Below are 14,114 nucleotides of genomic sequence, written 5' to 3'. Positions count from 1 at the left end.
TCAGAGCCAGACCTCAGTCTGCAGGCTCGGAGCCAGCTGCAACATCATCTCAGGGCCCAGGGGCCTCCTCCATTAGACCCCAGAGGCTAGAGACGCCCAAATACACTGTTTGAGAATCCTCTGACCCAGCTTTTGTGATTTAGCTTGAGCAGCATGGGTATGTCACGGCTATCATCTATGATCTGACAGCAGGTGTATATCAGAAATCTTGTGAAGTCACATGAAAAAAAGATCCCCTGCTAGCCCAAAGCTGTCTCTCCCTTCTGAAAGCTGCCTTTACCTGAAGGTGAATACAGAGCCCTCCCTCTTGGCCACCCAGGTAGAGATGGCATGGTAAGCATGGGATGGACAGAATCAGGGAAAGCAATGGCCCAAAGACAGTCTCTCTGCAATTCATTCTTAAAGGCAAAACCCCAACCACAGGATATTGTGGTTGAATAGCACAGCCAATTAGCTCATGAGGACAGCTCCCCACAGGTGGTCAGAGCTCAGAAGACACCCTCACCAACCCCCAGCCTGGTCCAGGCCACCAAACCTGCCAATGTGTCTGCTCTCATCTGGGAGCACCCGTACTAAGAGTGGCAAACAGCAGAACAAGTTGCTGGTTTAAAGCACTGTGTACAGTCTTGCACTTGGACAAACCAGAACCTTCTGACAGTCACAGCCCCTGCCACCACAGTTTAGCCAGAACAGGGCTCCCAGAGGCAGGAGGCAACCAGCTGCATCAGAACAGGATCACATGTGGCGGTGTGCTCGACATCCCAGCACAGAAAACTAGGCTACAGGAATCGCCATGACTACAGAGACAGCTGGTCACGTGTGCCGGATGGGACTACCAGTGAGGATTGGGGTGGTGACACATGCCTGTATCCCTCAGCAGCACACAGCCCTCTCCAGCCCACATAGTCAGTCTGGCCTTAACAGCAGTGAGATGAGGGTAGGAGGAAGACTCCCCAACAGCCCAGAGGGAATAGAAAGCCTTTGGGCTCTCAGTTTCCAGACACCCTCACTGAAACTCTGGTTCACTAGATTTAGCAGTCCTCTTGACATGGCAGCTTCCTGCCCTTGAAAATTTGGGCACAGTATAATCTGTTTGTCATCACTGACCAGCCTGAATAATATCCTTTCAGTAATACTCATTTCAACCCCTACAAAGGACCCCTGGAAGTCTTAGTACTACGCATCTGTTTCTAGAGGTTATTAAGGTAAATTTATTCTTATGTAAGTATAGGCTGATGGGCTGAAGTCTTACTGGCCAGCAACTCCTTGGTGTTTCTAACATTTGAGCCAAATGAGCACAAGAGTCTTTCCCTTTCCCTGGATCTGAAAAGGCTGCCTGAGCCAGCAAGAGAACGTGCTCACGTGTGTGTGTGTGTGTGTGTGTGTGTGCATATAGCACAGTGCCAGCCAAAGTGGGAAAGTCTCCCAATATGGTTGGCACAAAAGCCAAGCTGACGGGCTTCACATTGGGCCTGGGGACAGCCCTGACCGTGGTGTCAGGAAGCAGTGTTCTGGGTTTATGGGGATTCATCTGGGAAGAGGAGTTTCCAATACTGTCTCCAACTGAACTGCATCTGTCTCCTTTACATAAAACATATATTCTTAGCCTGGGTTTCTGCACTTGGGTTACTTGCTTCTTTTGGAAACTTGAGACAGGGGAAGCTCTAGCTGTGTAGTTCAGGAAATGGATAATGTGTCAGACACTCTCGCAGAGTACACACCATGCATGGGGAACAAGAGAGAACCTTCTTTAGGAAGCTGGAGGCAGGCAGAGCCATCCTGGCCCAGAGAACTCAAGGAGAAAAGTTGCTCCCCTAGCTTTGCTCCCCTCAGGCCACTCCTCCCCAGCTGCCCCAAGCAAACCACCTCTGGCCCAGACATGCGCTGGCTCTGCCCCTCTCTGTGGGCACTGCATAGACATGGGGAAGCTGCCCTTACAGGGAGGCCTCAAAGCTGCTTCCTTTCTTCTTGTGAAGCCCACAGAGTTGAAAAGCAGACAGTTGATTTATTATTTCCTTGTCACATGATGGACTAAATGGCTTGATTTAACCTCTCCAAAAAGGACTTATCTTTGTGCCTATGTGGTATGAAAAACTCCTGGCTCAATGGGTGCTTTCCCGGAGTGTGAACAGAAGCTTTGGAGTGGACAAGAGGGATTCTGGTGGCATTGAGGCTGCCAATAAGTGGATGCGCACGTTCTGGGTGGAGTCGGGTGCCCGGCAATGTGAGGAGAAGAGGTGGTTTGACACCTTCACCGAGAGGAGCTGCTGGTTCCCCGCAAGGCTCCATCCATCTCCCTTCATGAATACATATAAAAATACAGTCAGAGGGAGAGAGGCAAACCATGAGAGACTCTTGAATGCTGACAAAAACTGAGGACTGATGGATGTGGGGGGGAGGGGGGGATGGGCATGAAGGAGGGCACTTGGGGATGAGCACTGAGTGTTATGTAGAAACTAATTTGACAATAAACTATTTGTAAAAAAAAAAAAAAAAAAATACAGTCAGAGGATGGCAGCTGGTTTCTGGGGCAAGGGACACAAGAGATGCCACTGTCTATCTTCTGGCACCTAAAGTACCTTGAAATAAAATCCTCCTTTGCTGTTTTCTCCAGTGGTTCACTCATCAACAGCTTGAAGTTTTCCCTTTCACTGAATAAAACTTAACTCCATCCAGAGAAAATGAAAGAAAGAAAAAAAATATTTAGGAAATAAAATTTAGGCCGTTAAGACTAAGAAGAAAAGTAACAATAAAAACTAAGGCACAATCCTCTAAGCAAATTCTCCAGAAGCTCTCAAAGTCCCAATGCACCCAAATCAAAGGAGGCCCCCAGCTACCCCGACCCAGGGTCCTGGCAGTGCCTGTACCATGAAGTATCTGCACTTCATATACTTCCCTGCTTCACTAAGGGAGCCCTTGTCTCCACGTTTCAATAAATCATGAGCCTGAATCACTTAAGTTCCTTCCAGCGATGACAGTGCCTCGTCTGCATCCCTAAGAGATTAAACTCATATTAAATTGGCACATCAGAATGCCTTTGGAGCTCACCTCAGGACTCCAGTAGCAGCACTGGCCTCTGAATTCCTGAAATTATGCTGAGCCAGCACTGGTGGGGCAATGGGCTCCACGGAACTGTCAGTGTCTTCAAAGTGTGGTGTCAACCTACTTTCTCATTCTCAGCTCAGGGAACATGTGCTGAGGAAGCAGGTGCTCTGCAAAGGCACCAGGGCCAGAGCAGCATGGGCAATACCCTCAGTCTCTCCCAAGCAGAGTTTATAGACTTGTGAGAAACCCGAGTGTGAAACAAAGTGTGCTCACACTGTGACCAAGAGAAACAGGGTGGACAGAGAGTATGTGTGTTTGTGCACAAGCACACACAGCAAATCTTCCACATGGTAAAGGGTATACCACTGGCTGCAGCAAGAAAATAAAGATCTTCTCCCCCTTCCTACCGCTTTGCCTTGATTCACTGGCCTGGAGCAGGGATAATTAAAGAGGCAAGAAGAAAAACCAATTTAGTTGGCGTATTTCTCTGAAAACCTCTGCTATTAAAAGCACAAACAACAGGCATCTTGCTCCATATTGTCATGTTCATTAAATCAGGAAGATGCGCCCCAGCTGGGATTCTGGACCCAGTCACAGACAGTACTTAGTGAAAGTGACTATGAGGGACTTCTATGCATCTTCTGATAGTTTTCTTGCTTAAAACAACTGAGAAAGTTCTTTCCAACAGTTCCTAAAAGTTGTCCAAATTCTTAGGTGCATCTCGTATTTACAGAGGTTATGGCACGTCTGATAAGAACTGTCAAGGTTATTTTGATAGTTATTTGCTAATGTCGTATCTTCTGTGACTGAAGATTTCTAGTTAGTTGACTGATATAAACCCTCATCCAATTCTCAATGTGTTCACAGTGTCACAGATCTTTATACTGACTACTAACGTGAAAACAACCTGGAAATTCATTGCTAATGGCAAACCTGACAACATTAAACATGTCCAATGCTCTCTGTTCTTAGAATAGCTTTTCCCATTTTATTCAATAAATGAGAACCTGTCTACTGGGATCCTCACTGAGAAACACCAAAATGGAATCCATAGTTCTGTGGCCTCAACAGGCTGCCGACATTTGATAAGGTAAGAGAACTCCACACACAAAGAAAGAATATGTGCGCGCACACACATAATGGCACAGGCACGCTGGTCTCTCCTTTAGACTTGTGAGGGCTGTAAGCCTGCACAACTCTGCATAGAGAACCCCTCTCTCCTGCTTAGGTCACAACTCTGACTCAGGGTCTAAAGTGCCATCTCAGCTCTGACAAAAATAATACTTACAGAGCCCCACAGGGATGTCCAATATCCTCCTGAAGCACTTTTCTAGATTTTGAGACCAGAATGGGGGATGTGGTGAGTGCCACATGGGTGGGCCTGCCGCGAGAATTATGACGCTGAGAGAGAATACTGCCCTGGAGAGGCAGTGCCTCCCAAACCCCAGGGGAGACCTAATCCATCTGCTGAAGGTGAATGTTTCTGAACCCCTGCCATCTACCTTGCAAAGTCCTGGAAATCTAAGCTTCCATCATAGAAGTGGCTCCATCTCGTGGGAGAGGCAGCACATAAATAGACAATCACACACCACATGGAGGGCCTGCTGAGACAGGGAGAAGCAAAGCCCAGAAGAAAGGAGACAAAGAAATTGATTATTGACCTAGCCTTCTTCTCATGGGTTCAAGGGAACAGGTCATAACTTCTCTACCTTGTGCCCTCACCCGTTCACCAGAGTTTAAGATGTATTTTTGCTAAAGCCTCATTCTAGATGGAAATGGGCTGTGTCATTCATGGTGTCCAGAGACTGTTAATGTGGCTACACTGACACACAGGCTATGCTACCATCACAGCAAGTTTATTGCCGTGGTGACAGTGAGACCCATAACCACGTCTGCTGGGCTCAAGTCATGCAGGGGAAGCAACAAGACTTTTCAATATTGGAAGCAAGGACTAATAATTCTACATCAGAGCACAATCAGTGCACTTCATACAATTTGACTTCTAGGGCCCTAATGCAAAAAAACTGGATCCCAAAGATTAGAGGTGGGGAATTTTTGAAGTATGTCCATATTCAAGTGGAGATCAAAGAAGCCCAACTGAAGAGCTCTGGACTGACAGTGAACTGTGGGTTGAACACAAAAGTTCTTTTTAAAAGGGCTATATTGAAGATTATGATTCTGACTTTGAGGAACTATGGTGATTGGCTATGGAAGAAATCCTTAAATAAAATGTAAAATTCCTTAAATAAAAATGTATTGACTTTAAATTAAAAAAAAAAAGATTCGATCTTGCTAAACACAGGTGTGCATTAGACCAATGTCAGATGCAAAGCTAAAAAAGGTTGTGGCATTTACATACAACATGCCATGCACAGTTGTAAGTGCTTTATACTATTCATTCATTTAACCCACCCAATGTCCCACTGAGGAAGGAACCACCCACATTGTACAGGTGAGGAAACTGAGGCACAGAGGGCTAAGGCGAAGAACTCCCCTTGGATTGTGCAGGCAGAACACTACAGCACTGGCCCCTGGCTCTGTGCTCTATACCATTATGCTGCTATGTGTTAAAAATCAGAAAACAGATTAATTATCTCAGGTCAGAGATATGAGGGCCTACAGTGAGGGTAGGGAAGGTTACAAAATATAAGCAGAAGAAAAATATTATTTCCTTCATGTGTTCTGTAAAGTACCTTTGTTGGGAGGGTCAGAGGGGCAGTCATGCTGGCTGCCATTTGCCCAGGAACATTCTTATGTAAGTCAGAAAAGGCATCCCTTTCTCAAGACAAATCTAGGATAACTGGAATGTGAATAGTTGCCCCCTCCCATTCCCTGAGTTGTGCAGTACACAACCTGCACAACATCATAGGGCAGATCTAGGAGCTATAAGAGGGTAATTAAACAATATAATGGTTTTAGGATGAAGAAAATGTATCATGAGAAAAAATGCACATATATAAACTCTCTGGTCTCTACCATCTGAATATTTCCTTAAATTATGTATTATAAATCTTTATATGTCAAACTATATAGCAACATTTGCCTCTAAATAAAAGAGAAATCATGATCTCCACCTGACCTGGTGGTTTAATAACCGCCTGTTGTATGTTCTATTTTCCAAACAAATTCCTTTCCAAATGACGCAGATACAAGCAAGTTTCATAAAAACACTAAATACAGCATTGAGTACAATCCAAACCAAGAGACTATTAAATACGTGAGAAAAAATCAGAATATGCTGCTTTAAAATCTTAGCTGTAACATGAAAACCATGAATGTAGGCAATGCGACTGTGCTGCCTGTGTGAGAAAACGAGAAACAACGGGAACTGTCAGTGTTGGGAAACAAGGGAAGCCCTCAGCCGCCCGGGCTTGGAGCAGCACACACCCTCCCGAGGCCACCTCCACACAGCCAGTCCTGGGGCCCTGCTTCCCCAACACTTCTACCTGCAGCAGGAACGATTTGTGTCAGGGGGAAAAAAGTAATCAAACAAGGAAGGTAAGCACATTTAAAGCTAGAGATGCAGGCATGAATCCAAGCCAATGAGATTTACTTCTGAAGTTTGTGAAGAAGAGGGTGAGCAGCTAGCTCTGATTTGCCTGGCATGTTCCCGGGATTAGCACCCATGTCCCAGGAAATCCCTCGGGTCCAGGCAAACTGGGACAGTGTGGCATCTCTGAAGAAGATAAAACTGAAGCCTTGCAAGAAGACAAAGCACTGGTGGGGATGAGGTAATCATTTCATATGTAAACATCAAATTCAATAAATTTGGAGAGTTTGTACTTATTTAAATTTATCCAAATAACTGATTTGACTTTTTGCCCTACCTAAACAACACTGAGTGTTAATTTTTTCTCCATGGCTTCAATCTTCCTAAAAATCCTAAATCTCTTTGTAGGCACCTTTTAAAAAATAGGTAATTACTAAGTTATAACAGATGCAGGTGTTATATCGCTAAGTTTTAGTAGTTTGATCCTAGTTCCTCCTTTGAGAGAAATAACTGTTCTGTATTTACTTTATATTTTAATGTTTTCCAAATTTAGCCCAAAAAACATGCCATTATTATAATTTTGTTGATCTTGTTTATTAAAAGAATTTCTGTTGATCCAAAATCTGCACAAAAAACTATCAAAGAATTAGTATCCAGACTACATGAAGAACTCCTACCAGCAATATAAAAGACCAACACCCAAAAGAAACACAGGCAGTAGGTACTATGGTGGGTTATGGAATAATGTCCTCCAATGGGATTCATGTCTCCCTGGATCCAGGCCCTTGGAAAATTCTCTTCCACACTGAACCTAGCCTCAGTGGCCACATGGCTTGCTTTGGTAAATGAGACAGTGTCACTAAAACGCAAGCAGATGTTTAAAAAGTGCAATGGCATCTGCCTTCTCTTGCTGTTTATTAGAGCCCAGTATTCACCACATGAGAAACCCAGCTCAGCTTTCTGCAGGATAATAAGCCACATGGAGAGGGTCCCCAGATATTCCTGCTATGCTAGTAATCTCAACCAACACAAAGGTTTGTCAGCTAAATGAAATGGATGTACTTTTAAGCTTCCAAGTTCTGGGGGTGTTTGTTATGCAGTAAACGCTAACTAATATGGGAAGACACGTACAAAAGATGTTCACTCTCACTGATCATCAGGAAAATGCACACACTGAGATACTGTTTCATACCCACTAGATTGGCAAAAATCAATAAACTGAGAATACCAAGTATTATTGAAGACATGGAGTACCAGTAACTGTCACCTATGGCTGCTGGGAACATAAATTGGCACAATCTTCTTGACAAAAAATTATTTGGTATTATCTATCACTGATAAAAATGCATGGACTCTATAGCCTAGCAACTCTGCTACTAGGAATATTTCTACAGAATCCTTGCATGTGTGCATTAGGAAGTAAATATAAGTATGTTTATGTTAGCACTAGCCATAACAGCGCCAAACAGCTCAAATGCCATCAATGGTAGAATGAGTGCTTGAACTGTGTTCTTCATACTATGGAATTATATGCAGCAGTGAGTGGGAATAATCTATTGCAACATATATCTAAACCACAGTGCTTAAAAGAAGTCACAAAATAGGTACTATATGAATCCATATATACAAAATTAACCAATAGGTAAAATTAAACTATACCTAGTTGAGGGATGGATGCAAACACACATCATCATTAACACCATTTAGGATGGTGGTTACTTCTGGGACAGAAGGGGTGAAATGAGACCTCTGGGTTGTATGATGCTCTACTTGGTTCTGGTTGCTGAGAATATGAGTTCTCATTTTACTATCATCTGCGAAGTTGTATACATGTTTTTACATTTATCATAAAATACCTTTATTTTGCCTTCATTTTTGACATATATGACATATGATATAAACCACTCACCAAGTGATTCGGTGGTTTTTGATAGAGTCACAGACATGCGCCACCATCACCACAGTCAGTTCTAGAGCGTTTTTCATCACCTCAAAAAGAATCCCTATACCCTGTGACCTCCCAGCCCTCATCTCAAGCTGTAAGCAACCAGTAATTTCCTTTCTGTCTCTACAGGTCTCCCTATTCTAGATACTTCATACACAACAGGATAATAAAATATACAGTCTTCTTCAACTGGTTTCTTTTCACTTGGCATAATGTCATTTTGTTTCATACTATATTTCACAATTAAAAATATTTTCAATACCTAAAAGGAATAATGAAAAGCTCAGTTGGTTAATACAAAAAATAAGGGCACACCAAGAAGGGAACCTTGGAGGCGGCACTGCCTAAGCAGCCAGTCCATCAGAATGGATGAGTGCACTTGTGCTCAAGTTTACAAAGGGAAGAGGTTGCCAGGTACATCTGGACCAAGACAGGCGAGCCTGAAGCATGACTGTCCTGCACCTGTCTTGTCTGGAAGAGGCTGTTTCTGCACAGGACCAATCCTAGCACTGATACTCCCAGAAGTACCCCCATGGGAAGGGATAGGGCAGTGACATGGTAGGAGGTAAGCTGCAGAGGTCATCCCAGAGCTCAGTCTGCCCTGTAAGGTCATTGGTTTTACTTAGTGAGTACACTTATTTGGAGACTGATGGAGGATACAGGGAGGGGGCATCTGAAGGAGAGAGCTTCTGAAGCTCTCCAAAGCCATCCTTACCACACCACTGGTTATGGTTATTGGAAATGAAAGGAACAACCTCCACACTTAAACCTGGGTATACCTGTTTGTGGGTATGACCTCATTCTGATCTCTGTCCCACTGCTCACTTGGCCCCTGCAAACCCAAATTCAAGTCCATGCCTCTGGACAATTTCCATACACTCAGATTTGAGCCCCCCATGCTGAAATATGGGAAAATGAAAAATAAAGCAGTACTACTGCTGAATGCGGTTGTGATTCCAGGTAATGAGTCACATTATCTTAAACAGCGGGAAGTCTAACTAGAAAGAAACTAACCAACTGCCTGTACTGCAGATCCTCCTCTTCCACTGAGGACCCTTCCTCACACACAGTCTTGTGGCAGGGTTCCCCTGGAGCCAGAAGTCAGCGGGGATGAGGACATTTGCCTGACACCAATGTCCTCTCTCTCAAGCAAGTGTCACACATATTCATCACATGGAACAGGCCTGCCACACTGCTCCTCACCAGAATGCAAACTTGAAGACCAGAGTCCAGGGTGCATGTTCACAGCTCACTCCACAACACCTCAGAACACCCCAGAGGTGATTTCAGATTTACATATCACCTCCACTCTCACATCTCCACTGCCTCCCTGGTCATCTACACAAAAGTATCCAGCTTTAAGACAAGCCAAAGTAATGCCACCTGTCACATTAATGCCATACAATGTTAGGTGAGACCCTGGCAGGCTTATGCGGAAGAAGAGATGAGGGCACCATGGATGTAGGGCATGTACATGTACCAGCCACCCTACGAGTCATGTTATTCTTTGGTCTACTCCCCCTCACAGCCACCCTGCAAAGTAGGCACCATCTCACTTTACAGATGGGGAAACAGAAGCTCAAATAAGTAAAGTAGCTGGCTCAGTGTTATCCCAGACAGAGGCAGAAAATGGATTTGAATCCAGGTGTCCTGATTTCAAAACTGCTTTAACACACCTTTGGTGAATGAGCCACTTTGAGAATCAGCAACTTACATTATAGGAAGACATATTTTTGTTCCCTCAAAGGATTTCCTGAGTCCAGTAAGTAATACCCAGGATTATGTTAGGTGTTCTAGATTCCAAGTCCAAGACTCTTCAACCACAGGGAGTTTACAAACTCCATAAAAGATGTAAGGGTCCCTTGAGGCAATTTCAACTGGAAAATGTGAAGGCCAAGGAAATACAGCAAAAACAATGATTTATGATGAATTTCCTGAGTTGGAATTATTAGGAAATTTATTGCAGCCAACTTCTTAAGAAAATCTTAATGATTCTGGTCTCAGTTCAAGGGATAAAAAGCAAACATGAAAAAACATGAAGATAATTTATAGATACTCTTAAATTTGTCTTCTTCAAAGCCGAATTCCCTATAATAACAGGTCAGTTTAGAAGTGTGGCTTGTCCAAAGAAAATAAAAATTAATTTACTCTTAATTTCCAGTTGACACTTGGAAAGGGGAATGTCCGATTCACAAGGAAAGACTATGTACAAGTTATTTTGCCAGACTCTGAGGGTCTGCACATCCAGACTGAAATAACTACAGGGAAACAAAAATTACATCTGAGCACCCAGAGAGAGTGAAGTGATGGTGGAGGCCAATGCTGGCCATCAGTTGAGGACAGAAAAAAGAGACCACAGGCATGGGCCTCACTCTGACCATGGCTCTGCTCTCATCTTTAAGTCTGAAAACCTCAGAGTAGCAACCAGCTGACCCTCAGAGAGACGGGGTCTGTGGTGCTACAGGAACATGAAGACCATGGCCCAAGTACTCAGACGTACCTGGGCAATGGGACCTTTCAGCAAGAGGCACCAGAGACCCTCCTTCTGCTCTGCTGATAGCTGGGCAGAGGAGTTCCCTGGCAGCAGGTCCCCCAGCAGAATGCTACCCAGAACAACACAACTGAACATTTCCAGGGGATGCCATCGAACAGCAAGGAGAGCAAGAATTATGCTTACCTCCTTAGGTACCAGGGCAAGCCCAAGGTCAGCTGTTTAAACTGTCCACACCATACGGAATGAAACCCCACTGGTAACTGGTGCAGGCCACAGTGTGAAAGGTGTGTGACACCTCACCTGGCTTTGACAGAGAGGGCTGTTTTCAGCACCAGAACCGACATACCTCCCCCAGGAGGCCCATTAAGAGGGAGAGACCTGTCCAGGGCCACAGGCTGATTCAAGGACCCAGGCCTTGGGGCTTTTGCACGTCTTTGATTCCAGGTTCTCAAGGCTGTGATTCCTAGGAGTGCAGATAATAACATTCCCAGATTTCCTTCCTGAATCTGCCTAACAGAAATGCTGATACCTGGCATTTCTGGGTTTCCCTCCTTGTTCTGCCAGTTTATTCCTAAAGGAATTAGTAGATAGAAAAGCTCTCATCTTAAAAATATAGTTCCACAGCTTAGGGCCATATAAATTTAATCTGCAGTCTCACATTTGGCATTTGTTTTGGGGTATTTCCAACACATCAGGAAGACAGAATTACATTCATAGATGAAAACTGGTACCAATGGCTTTGCCTAAAAACTTAAATAGTATTTATTTTCTTAATACTACCAGAGGTTTATATATTACAACAAATCAGCTGTATGCCACTTTGCTCAACTGTTCCTAAATGCAAAATGTGCACATTTTCCTAAGAAAGCTTTTGCATAATGCTCTGTTGTGATTCATGTGTGCTTCCTAAATGTTTTATGCACCCCCCCTTACATTTTATCTCTAGCTCAGATTAGAATCTATTGTTTTGCAGTCCATAAATAGTATATCCTTCAAACAGCACAAGGAAAACAGAAAAATAGCTAAAGAGGATTCACTAAATTTTCAGTTCAAGGGAACTATTGTTTCCATCAGAATTAAAGGCAGCCTAGGACCAACAGAATGTAAAATAACCACTCTACAATTATCCATTGCAGGGCTTAATGATTATTGCTGGAAAGAGAAGATTTTGCGTATGAAGAAATTAGGTGGGCAAGGGGCAAACAGAAATACCAACCACCCATGGCTGTTAGGCTGTGTAGGTACATGGTACCGATCTGACTGCAGTTCCAATCCTTCACTCACTTGCTCACTCATCCATAGCTCACTCAATCACCCAGACACTCACTCAGTCACTTGTCCATTCATTCATTCACTCATCCACTCACTCACTTATTCACTCATCCACTCACTCACTCATTCACTCATTCATTCATCTACTCACTCACTCACTCATTCACTCATCCATTAACTCACTCACTCGCTCACCCATTCACTCACTCAGCCACACACTCATGCATTCACTCACTCACCCATTCATGCACTTATCCATTCATGCATTCATACATTCACTCACTCACTTGGTCATTTATATATTCAATCACTCATGATTTACTCACTCATTCACTCACTCATTCAGTCATTTATTCACAGATCCATTCACTCATCCATTTGACATTTCTCAAATGTCTCATAGGTTCATTAAACTGTGTCAGGCTAAGTTTCACAAACAAGATGAAGATGGAAAATAAATAGTCAATGCCCCCAAGTGATCTGTAGTCTAATAAGGAGCCAGGCACACATGGCTAGAACACAATAAACAACAACAAAAAGCCCTATGGAAAGTCACAAACAAGGTGCTACAGGAATAAAGATGGGCAATTAATTCCAACCAGTTCACTGTTGGAATCTGAGGTCAGTGTAATGGAGGAGATGATATTTAAATTAGCTCCTTACAATTAAGTATAATTTTTGTCTGAAAAGTGGGGCAACAGGAAGGATGTAGCAAGCTCATTACACATTCTAGCTCTTAATTTCAGCTCCTGTGGGCTTCCGCTATCTCCCTTCCACTGAGACCATGCTTATAAACCTGCAACATGCAGTGATCACTCTTTGTGTCTTCATCTTGCTCTGTCACATGTGACCTCTCTTCCCTTCCCAGCCACAATCCTCTACTGACTGGGTGACTCTCCCTCCTCCTGGATTTTCTCTTGCTCCAGTGGCGGTTTCCTGAATGCCCTCCCACATCAACATGTTGAAGTGCACCAGGTCCTGCCTGTATTTGTACCCCTCTCTCTAGTGACTCCCTAGCCCCATGGCTTTAAATACTGTCTCTGTGAAAGATGATAAGTTACAGCACAAAGAGGTGTGACGCTGAGAGTGAAAAAGGGGTTCCTTTAACAATCATTTTGGGGCAACAGGTATAGACCAGGACTGTACTAGAAAAACAGGAACAGGTTATCACTCTTTCTAAATGCCATTGATTGACTCCAACAATCTGTCTTTAGCTTATATAACCCATTGACTACTTGACATCTCTCCTTTGATGTCACGGTATCTTTAATTTCACATGTTCCGATTAGAAATCTTTATACTCCCTTTGGATATTTAGCAATCTTTGCAGATTTGGTAAATAATATTAATACTCATCCAGTTGCTGAATTCAAAACTCGAGGAGTTATCCTTGATTCACCTCTCCCTCATGCCAAACATCCAATGCATCAACAAGACCTGTTGATCATTCTTCCAAACAAACCAGAGGTCTGTCCACTTATTTTTATCTCTACTACTACAACCTGTTCTAAATCATTATCATTTCTTGCCTATGACACTGTAATTACCTATACCTGGTCATCCGCCTTCAAACTTGGCTCTCTCAATCTTTTCCCTGAGCAGCAGCCAGCAAGGTATTTCTAAAGCAAACCAGATGAAGCATTGTGATTAAAGCCTTTCAATGACTTCCCAGTGCACTGAGAGCATGATCCAAACTCTTTCCCTGGACTGTATAATCATTCAGGCTGCTGTGTGGTTTCTGAAAATGCCAAGGTCATCCCTACCTTAGCATCCTGGCACCAGATGTCCCCACTCCACAATCTTTGATCTTTGCCCAGCTGGCTTCTTTTCACCAAGAAAATCAGATCTTCAGATATTGGCTGAGACCA

The 14,114-nt window shown here is 43.6% G+C and overlaps 1 protein-coding gene and 1 non-coding gene across 2 annotated transcripts in view; one reads left to right on the top strand and one right to left on the bottom strand.

The window, feature by feature from the left end:
* Positions 1-14,114, bottom strand: part of SH3RF3 (SH3 domain containing ring finger 3) — a gene marked incomplete at its 3' end in the record, with an annotated part of 310,591 nt that overhangs the window by 195,853 nt on the left and 100,624 nt on the right. The gene's annotated exons all lie outside the window — the stretch shown is intronic.
* On the top strand, positions 4,802-4,936 carry LOC120224908. The gene has a single exon (XR_005526702.1). It is a non-coding gene; the product is annotated as a small nucleolar RNA SNORA1 (small nucleolar RNA).

This window comes from Hyaena hyaena, unplaced genomic scaffold (genome assembly GCF_003009895.1).
Source record: "Hyaena hyaena isolate Hyena2069 unplaced genomic scaffold, ASM300989v1 scaffold_1281, whole genome shotgun sequence".
Classification (NCBI taxonomy): Eukaryota; Metazoa; Chordata; class Mammalia; order Carnivora; family Hyaenidae; genus Hyaena; species Hyaena hyaena.
The sequence above is the reverse complement of the archived record's forward strand: the minus strand, read 5'-3'. Positions and strand labels throughout refer to the sequence as shown.